Source organism: Thermobia domestica, chromosome 14 (genome assembly GCF_964235325.1).
Source record: "Thermobia domestica chromosome 14, izTheDome1.hap1.1, whole genome shotgun sequence".
Taxonomy (NCBI): domain Eukaryota; kingdom Metazoa; phylum Arthropoda; class Insecta; order Zygentoma; family Lepismatidae; genus Thermobia; species Thermobia domestica.
This window is the reverse complement of record NC_137467.1, coordinates 35,086,769-35,096,415: the sequence shown is the minus strand read 5'-3', so window position 1 is coordinate 35,096,415 and position 9,647 is coordinate 35,086,769.

Sequence of the window (9,647 nt, the reverse complement as noted above, 5' to 3'; positions counted from 1 at the left end):
CCAACAAATGTCTCAATATTCCAATATGCAGATAATAAAGCTTTTCTAGCCACATCTAATACTGTTCAAAACTTAAATAGAACATTCCAACAGGTAAGTGACGCCTTTACCTCCTGGTGTTCAAAATGGCGCCTCACTATCAATTCTCTAAAAACACAAGCTTTTATTTTTCTCCCACGTCGTTGCCGCTCACGAATCCATCGCAATCCTTCACTTCTTTACATTCATGTAAATGGTACTTTCATCCGCCCATCATCACAAGTTACCTACCTTGGGATCATCTTTGATTCTAAACTCAGTTGGAAACACCACCTACAGAAGATTCTACCACAGGCAACGAACCGCTTAAACCTCCTCCGACGGCTAGTGGGGACAACCTGGGGCTTACATACCGACACCGTCATTACGACCTATAAAGTATTCCTCCGACCTGCTCTCACACATGGCATATCTGCTGGATCTCTGCCCTTGATGAACTATATAATAGACTCATCATCTCCGACTTGCTTATCATATCAAACTGCCAGCACCGACTGCCGACCTCTATCGCCGAATCAGCTTTCCAACAATATTTCCACACTTAGAAACACTTCACACTAAATTTATTTGCCATTTACCATTCACTTATCCATCTCTGCACTAGTGTTCCATCAATGTTGCTAGTAGCGGGCTTCTTCATCAGATCTGTGACGCCCCAGGGCAGAAGATAACCATTCACTCGTCCATACTAACATTACCCTTGTGTTTGTCTATACTCCAACTGCACTTCACCTCATCTCTCATAACATATATCCCGTTACAGCAACAGGGACTAATAAATGCCAACTACCTACTGCAAATTGATGTCTCCAAGGATATATTTAAAATAATAATAATAATATTAAATGATGCCCACAACTAAGAAAAAAATAAAATACAATAATGCTCCAAACCCTCAATGCCCGCCTACAAATAAGGAAAATTCCGCATACCAATAATCCTCGTCCCGAACAAAGGGCGTAACTTTTTGACGGGCTTAACACTAAAAAAGTTACAAACATTTTGCTAGCGAACGGTTCTGTAATCTATCAACATAAGCATCGAATGGAGCCATCACGTTCACCACCACCCTTGCCCATGCGCTGCGAAAAACGCCAGCAATATAACACACATTCAACTTGCGAATGTCGGAAAGCGCACAAGTGTGTTGATTGCTCCGGCCCACACTGTGGTCATAAGAAATACAGTAAACGTAACAGACATGTAAAAATTGTTATGTAACATCTTGACAATGCTTCCAATGACCTGCATGCAACAAGAACCAAACTTTGATGCTATGCAATGAATGTAATCAACAATTTTATGGGGTAGGATGTTTCAACAAACATCGTAATGCTCCGCATTATCAAGGACAACCTGTTTGTAAAATGGTGAGGCAATGTACCAAATGTTTTAGATTATACTTTTTTGTGTATACAGTTCAACGTATTCACGATTGTAACGAAACGTTTTGTAATGTATGTAAGGAGATTCCTCCAGCGTCGCATCAATGTTTCATGATAACCCAATCGGTAAGTTTTCAAACCCGATGTTCCTTCGCTGATGCATTCAAAGAAAGCGATGCTGATTTTTGGTATAGAATCCATGCAGGACAAGAAAATTGACGAGAACATGTTCGTGGATGTCCCGAATTTATTGGTTGCTGAACACGTATGTTATGTAAGCCTGCAAAATGACAATATCCAGCACTTGTGGGCAACTACAGCATATTTTTAAAGAAAAGGGTCCAATTTATTATTTTCTTCAGTAATTGAGGGAACGTCGTCCGAACATTAATAGAAGTGTACGTCTCGTACACAACGCGAAAGGCTATGATGCATATTTTGTCCTAAAGTCAATGGTGGAACAATGTCAATGGAAACCTGCCCTCGTGTTAAATAGAACGAAGATTTTATTTTTATCACTAAATAACCTGACATTCATGAACTCTGAATTTCGTACCTATTGCATTAAGTAAATTGTCAAAAACATTCAATTTACCAGCAACTAAAGGCTATTTCCCACATTTCTTCAACGCCAAGGAAAATCAGACGTATATTGGAACACTTCCTGAAAAGAAGTTTTATGGTGTAAATGAAATGTTCGTTGAAGACAGGAACAAGTTTATGCAATGGTACAACGAACATCGTAATAACACGTTTAATTTCCAGAAGGAAATTGTCAACTATTGCATTGAAGATGTCAATATACTTCGTCAAGCATGTGTTTCGTTTATGACGTCGTTTGAAGCAGAAAAAAGTGAATCCCTTCTTCGAGACGATAACTATTGCAAGCGCTTCAAATCAAGTATTCCGCCGAATTTTCTCAAGCCGAACACGATTGGAATTCTACCTGCAAATGGTTACCAATGGAGAAGTACCCAATAAATTATTGCAATTCAATGGCTGGCCTACATTGAGAAAATGGAAGGGAAACAAATCATACATGCAGTTCGAGAAAGGGAGGTGTTTATTGAAGGATTCCGAGTTTATGGCTACTACCGAGATTCCGATACCTACGAGACGTAATTCCTTTGTACAATACTGATTATATTGAGGACCAAAACATTTATATGCATTAGTATATGGTGATTCTTTCACTTGTTGGAATGGCATTTTTTCAGACACAGAATTCGGTTCCAGTTCCATTCTTAATCTCCGATAATTCGTAATTTTCTAATCGTCTGTTTAAATAAAATCATGCTTACGTTTGTATGGTAAATTATGAACGAAATCTATGAAAGCAATGGCTCAGTGGTAGAGCGTTCACCTCTAATGCGTGGGGTCCGGGGTTCGATCCCAGCCCCCGGCAAGTAATGTTTTTTGTGGTGGACTAACACCATATGCGTTGGTTTTCTCGGGGTTCTCCCGTTTCCTCCCACTTTCTTCATTCCACCATTTCATTCATTACTCATCATCACCGTCTCCTTTAGCCTAACCGGCATAACCGTGGAACGCAAAACTCAAAAATTTTATTTTTAGTATGAAAACAAATATTTCCAGTTAATAGGAGTTTTTCAATATTATACGCTGACACATGATTTACATAGTCTTGTTACTACAGTAGCTGATCAACACAAACTAACTCCACTATGCACACAGATTACTGTGCACCCATGCACGGTGTTTCTACACCACAAAGCTCACTTGGCGAGAGCTGGGATTGTGTCCGAGACCCTACACAACATTTTAGGCTGTTTCGTTATACAGAATTTATTTTCGTATCACGTTAAACATGATAATGGAAGTTTCCTTGGAGGATTGTTTTCATTTAGTGCTGCCATTAGTAAATCAATGCCCAATTAATGGTCATTCCTATTCTTCGTTTGCTATGGTTAGAAAGTGTGTCTAGGGTTTGAACTCATTCCATGGAGTCCCGGTTCGATTCTCGGTACGAACATGATTTCTTTCTCTCTCTCTCTACAAGCTCATACCTTCGCCGAAAACAAAAGGATTGTGTTCTACGACCATTTACAAAATACTCGAATACTATTCTGATTAGCGCATTTGCCTTTGATACCCACGTGTGGGTCCGGGTTCAATTATCGATGACAAAGAAAGCATTAAACACTTAAAAACTTATGTTAATTCGAAACGAGGAGCTTCGATCAATAAATATCTCAACCACATTTTCACCTATCATATACTAGAGACCCAATTCCAATCAATATATAAATATACAATACTATGGGAAGCTTCGATGACCAATTTTCACGAGAAGATAATGGAAAATCATATTTCATTTTATTTATAAAGGCACCTAAGATCAAGATACTATCCAATACATGTCTATACCCACACATACGACCAGTAACAGCCCAATTTTCACATCAACATTTTTCCATGCAGTGACCAGCCGTCAGAAAGCACGAATGCGTCCTAACATATTTGTTTAGGCTGTTCAGGGCAGGGGGCGTATGTTCCCAGGGCGAAAAGTTTGACACGGATTCGTGCCGCTTAGCAACACTGCCAAAATACTTGTCTATTCCTACATACACCTAGTAACAACCGCGTAGTAGCAGTTGATCTGCTAAAGTGACCATAGAAGCACAGAAGCTATGTTTATGCTAAAACGCGGAAACACCAGATAAGTATCTCAAGTTGTTTCATAAACAGCAAACAAATCTGAATACGAGGAAACGGGAATACGAGGAAACAGAGCGAAAAAACCTGAATTTTACCTACTGTTACTTCGCAGCAAGATTCCAATATGTTTTCGTTCTCTGCTTTGGTTACTAGCTATGCCTGCTTAGATGTGTGCGAAATCCATTAGCATTGAGATGTATCAGGAAAAGAAAGTATGAGTCAGAGCCAGAGTGAATGAAAGACATAGATAATTAAGGAATGAAAATCCTAGTAGAGAAATTCAGATGGTCAAATTTGCGTATTCATATAGCCTACTTTCGAGACCTATTTCCGTCAAAGTTCCGATCTAGGGGCTTCACAGAAAACTTCCTACCAATTGACATCAATTATAAATTGAATTATGAAGCAAGGGTATAAGTTACCCGTAGCTTGCTTCTCTGAAAATGTTAAGCTATTTCTGCAACATATTTCAAGGCATCAATGATTATTTTGCTAGCCCTTGGGCTAGCTACCTTGTAGAGGGCTACACCCTATTTAAGGAAAGGAATGGAAGGGAAATTAAGGAATTGAAGGAATTACTTTATTTATTACTTTATATGCTGAGTCATTATAGTCTTTGCGACTATAATCATTTTATAGGTTAGGTAATTAACAAAATTATATATTGTTACAAATACAATAATTATGATTACAATGATACAAAATAATTTTCTGGAAATAATTCAAATCTGTATAAATGAATATGAGGTATGAAATGAGGTGCGATGCACGTCACAACAAATAGGTACTGTTAATAAAGACAAATGCGGGTTATCTTCCGCCTAGGGGCGACGCTAGGCCAATGCAGACAGAGGAGGCCCTGTTAGGTGACAGAGGAGTTACTGTGCGTCATATAACGGGTAGATATGCAGTAAATGGACATGAAGGCGGTGATCTTGCACAAGTGCGAAGTCTGGATGATTAGGCGGTAATGTATAGCAATTGAGTGTGAAGAGTAAATTAAGAGTTAGATGCTAATATCGTGGCTGAACAGAAGAAAGGGCGAGGTAATGTATGGTTTCGAAAAGCAATGTTTGCTCTTGCTGGGATTGTATAGTGATGAAGTTTCGGCAGAGAGATTCAATGTGATAAAGTAATGTAGGAAATGTTATGAGAGAATACAAGTATCGAGTCGGATTAGGAAGAGATATACGATGAGCGATACGAAATGCATGTTGTTCGAAGGTTGCCAGTTTGAAGTAGAACGAGCTGATACCCAGGCAGTGAACCCATAGGTCAGGACAGGACGGAGAAAAACCTTATGCGTATTTAGAACGATGTGCGATGTAAGTTCCCATGTCGTGCCAGTCAGACGTTTTAGGAGATTGAGGCGGTTAAGGACTTTTGTTTCAACGTATTCAGATGAGGAGTCCAAGTAAGATGTTGATCAAATATAATGCCGAAATAAGTTACTGTTTTGTGAGGCGAATTGACGAATTCTGAATGGAGAGAGAGAGAAGTGATGGATTTCTGTGAATTTTGGAGCGTTTGCATGGTGAAAGAAATACGATGGCCTGTGTTTTTGAAGCATTGATAGTGGTGCATTTTTGACACCACTGAGAGAAACGATCAATTGATTCTTGTAATATTAGGTTGATGTGTCTGATGGTACTGCCGAGAGCGAGTAAAGCGGTATTATCGCCATGCTGGAATGTATGGACGTATGCGGGTAGAATCGAAAAGTCTTAAACAAACAATAAGTGGAGTAAGGGGGACAAAGCTAATCCTTGAGGGACGCCAGAATGTAGAAATATTGGATGAGACAAATGATTGTTAATATGAACATAAGTAATGTGGCAGGCCAAAAAGTGATAGATAATACGGATGTATGGTGCTGGTAATTTACGTTTGATGAGTTTCAAGATGAAAGTGAGATGCCACACTTTATGAAATGCTTTTTCTACGTCAAAAAGCACAAGAAAGGATGGGCGCACAGAGTTATAATGATTTGCAATAAGGGTGCTTAGCCGTTGGATCTGATCGTTTATAGATATGACGGGCGGAAACCGGTTTGGTAAGATGGGATGAGATTGCGTGCACTGAGATAAGGATGAAGCCTATTGACGAAAATGCGTTCAATGATTTTGCTAAAGGTTGCAGTTAGTTGGATAGGGCGATAGGAAGATATGGCGCTGTGGGGTTTATTCGGTTTCGGGAACATGAGTCTTTTAGACATCTTCCATTCAGCGGGAAAAAAACCTGTACGAAGGATGAAAGTGAATATCGAGCCTAATGGAAGGAGGAGTGATGGCGTACTTTCCTTGATATGGCGATATGTGATTGAATCAACACCTGGAGAGAGTATCGTTTAGTCTGAACAACAGAAGTGATGTCGATAACAGTGATAAGAGAATTGAGTTCATTCGGCGGTTATATATCATTAGCACTAGGTTGGAAGAGAGAAGCTGCAGTGTTGATTTTGTCTACTGGGTGAGAAAAAATATGATCGGAGGGTTGACGGGTAAAGATGTTTTGCAGGAAGTCGCCAAAAGCGTTGGCCTTGTCTTGATCGGTAGCAGCTTAGCTGTTGTTGATGATGAGTGGGTAAGAGGTTTTACTGAATTTACCACAGAGCGCATTGAAACGTTTCCAGAAACGTGTAGGATGTGCCGTGTCGGCAAGAATGTTACAAGTTTTAATCCACTGGCGCTTTTTGTACGCTTCAATATAGCTTTTTACAGAACGTTGAAGCTGGTTGTGAAGAAGTAGAGCTTCGGGATTTCGTGCCCGGACGTAGTCACGATATGTTTGACGAGAGTGTTTGATCTGAGCTAGGTAGTGCGGAGGTAATTTGGGTTGGTATGGAGTGGAACTAGAAATTGGGATGAACAATTCAGATGCATGGGTGATCTCAGAAGTGATAGTAGAAACGTGGGCATATAGCTCGTCCGATAATGTAGGAGGGTGGAGATCTGCGACAGAATGGGTAAGATATGTGCGATATTGATTCCAGTTGGCTTTATCAAAGCGAGGCGTTCGAAGTGATGGAGGTGCAGTATATGAATGAGCTGTGCCAAAATGATATGAAAGTTTGACCGGGGTGTGGTCACTACCACGAAGATCAAGGACTGTGATTGTACTGTTAGCGGCGAGTGTGTTTGAGGTGTTTGCGATGTCAGGAGTGGTATTGGACACGGGTCTAGTAGCAGATGGGAGAGTATGTATTATGCTGGTAGTGTGAGTGGTGATATGGTCTGTAAAGCGTGTGCGTTCATTGGGAGTACAACTATGAAAGTTGATATCGGCGAGAATGATGAAATGTTTATAGATATTAGAAATATGAATGAAAAATTCAAGTGGGGTGGGGTGACCGGGTCGAACATAGATAGTAGCAAAAGTGATGATGATTAACTTGAAGTACAATGTAATGATGATATGCTCAGGGAGGTGTGGAACAGGACAAATGTATTGGCGAGATGGTATGTGATTGCGAAAGCCAATTGCTACTCCCCCATTGGCCCATAATGCAGGAGCTGTATTGTCATGACGAGTGAGTGTGTAGCGAGGAATAGTACATATGGTAGACTTGGTGAGAAAGGTCTCATTCAGCAAAAATACAGATACGTCTTCTTCGAGTAACAGTGCTTCGAAAAGGGTTTTATTGGTAGGTAAGGAGCGAATATTCATGAAAAGAAAGACTAAATCCATTATGACGGGTAGATTAAACAGCTGTTTCTTGACGGGATGTATGAAAATGAACGTAATTGTTGGTATAGGTGGCGTAGAAATTGACATTGAAGACTGATTTAGCAGCTTTGGTAAGTTGTTGTAGAATAGGATTGCGTTGAAAAGGATGAATATTTTGTAGGATGAGCGTGAGAAATTGAAGAAGCTGCTGGATGGTAACTGGATCAGTGGTTTGGAGATCGGTTTTAGGTGGAGAGTCTGGCATCCGGAGCGGTACGACTAAATCAGGATGTTGTTGATCAGGTTGAGGTTTATTCTTGCACTTATAACTATAGGCCGGATGTTGTTCGTGGCATGTGGCACATTCAGCTGGCTGTTGAAGGTTGGTGCAGAGGCGCGTAGGATGTTGTCCTGTGCAATGTCCACAGACTGGCTGATTTTTGCAATTTACAGTGTTGTGATCATTGTAGATTTGACAGTTTTCGCATCTCACTGGAAGAAGAGCTGGAGAGCGTAAAGGTTCAACCCTGTGGCGACGTTTATAGATGTATGCGCCAGTAGTGAGTAATGCATCTATTGAATCTTGGGAAGAGGTGAGAATGCGTACCATAAAAGTTGCACCTTGATTGTTCTGTATGCGGATGACCTTATGAATGTTATGTCCCTCATGTTGAAGCTCTTCATGAATTTCGACGTCGGAATATGTTAGGTGAACCCCCCGGATGACAACAGATAGATATGGTGGACGTTTAGGCGGTGGTGCTAGCTTCTGACGTGTAGAGGAGAGAGATGTAAGAATAGCATTTGTCCCGAAGATCTCAAACGAGGCCTTTTTTCTTACGGTGATAGCGAACTGCGGGTCTATGGACTTTATGATGTAGCCGTTACGTGTCTTAATTAATTCTGCTAGTGGAATGCTTGGTAGATACTTCCGTAGTTGTAATGTGATGAACTTCTCATTACTGTACTTTGCGTCATAATTTTGAAGTAGGAATGAATGAAGAATGTGGCGATTATGAGGCTGATTATTGGTGAGAGATGTTTGAGAGTTTAGAATAGATGTATTGCTATTCTCATCGGTTGCATCTATATCAGAAGTTGCAGAAATGTCGTCTCTGTGCTGCTTCTTCGACTGATGACGAGGCTGCTTGATAGTATCAGCATACAATTGTGAGTTTCATGGGGACCTAGGAAGGGTGAAGACATTTGAAGCTGATGAAGCAGTAGAGCTACCGGATATGGTTTGCTGCCGACTGCCAGTTTCCTTACGCTTGACCACGTTCATGCTCAAAATGAACGGAGTGACAAATACCGGAGGAACACCACCGTGCCGTCCAACCACCTTTGGTCCAGAAGCAGCTTGATCTGCCATAGCAGAGACCGATAGTATTCTGGAGAGCCATGAGACCCTAAAATGAGGTGGTGATGTGTGATGAATATTATGAAGGTAGGACAACCCGTTTGGATAGTTGTCCAGGACCAGCAACTCCTCTGGCTCGATTCGTAGATCCGGGCGCCCTTGGCTTGATAAGTCTGACGGATGGATCTCTAGAAAGAAACAGAGGAAGGAGCTCATTGTCTGGAAAAGGAATGATAATTCAAAAATTGTCACCATTAACAAGGTAACGCTTCTGAGTAAGCTCTGGGAAAGTATACGCACCAATGATTCCTAGCTCTAATGCCAATTCACAAGTTATAATCAATTACGAAGGGTTGTTTGGAGCTTCACGCTTAGCAAATACAAACACTTTGAAGTATGTGTAATTCGAGTAAACTTTTTAAATACACCTTTTAGAGAAAATGTTTCTGGAAAATGTTGTTTAATCTGTGTACTTTTAAGGAGCTTTTTTGAAAAAAATACAAGCAGCATGTACTGCC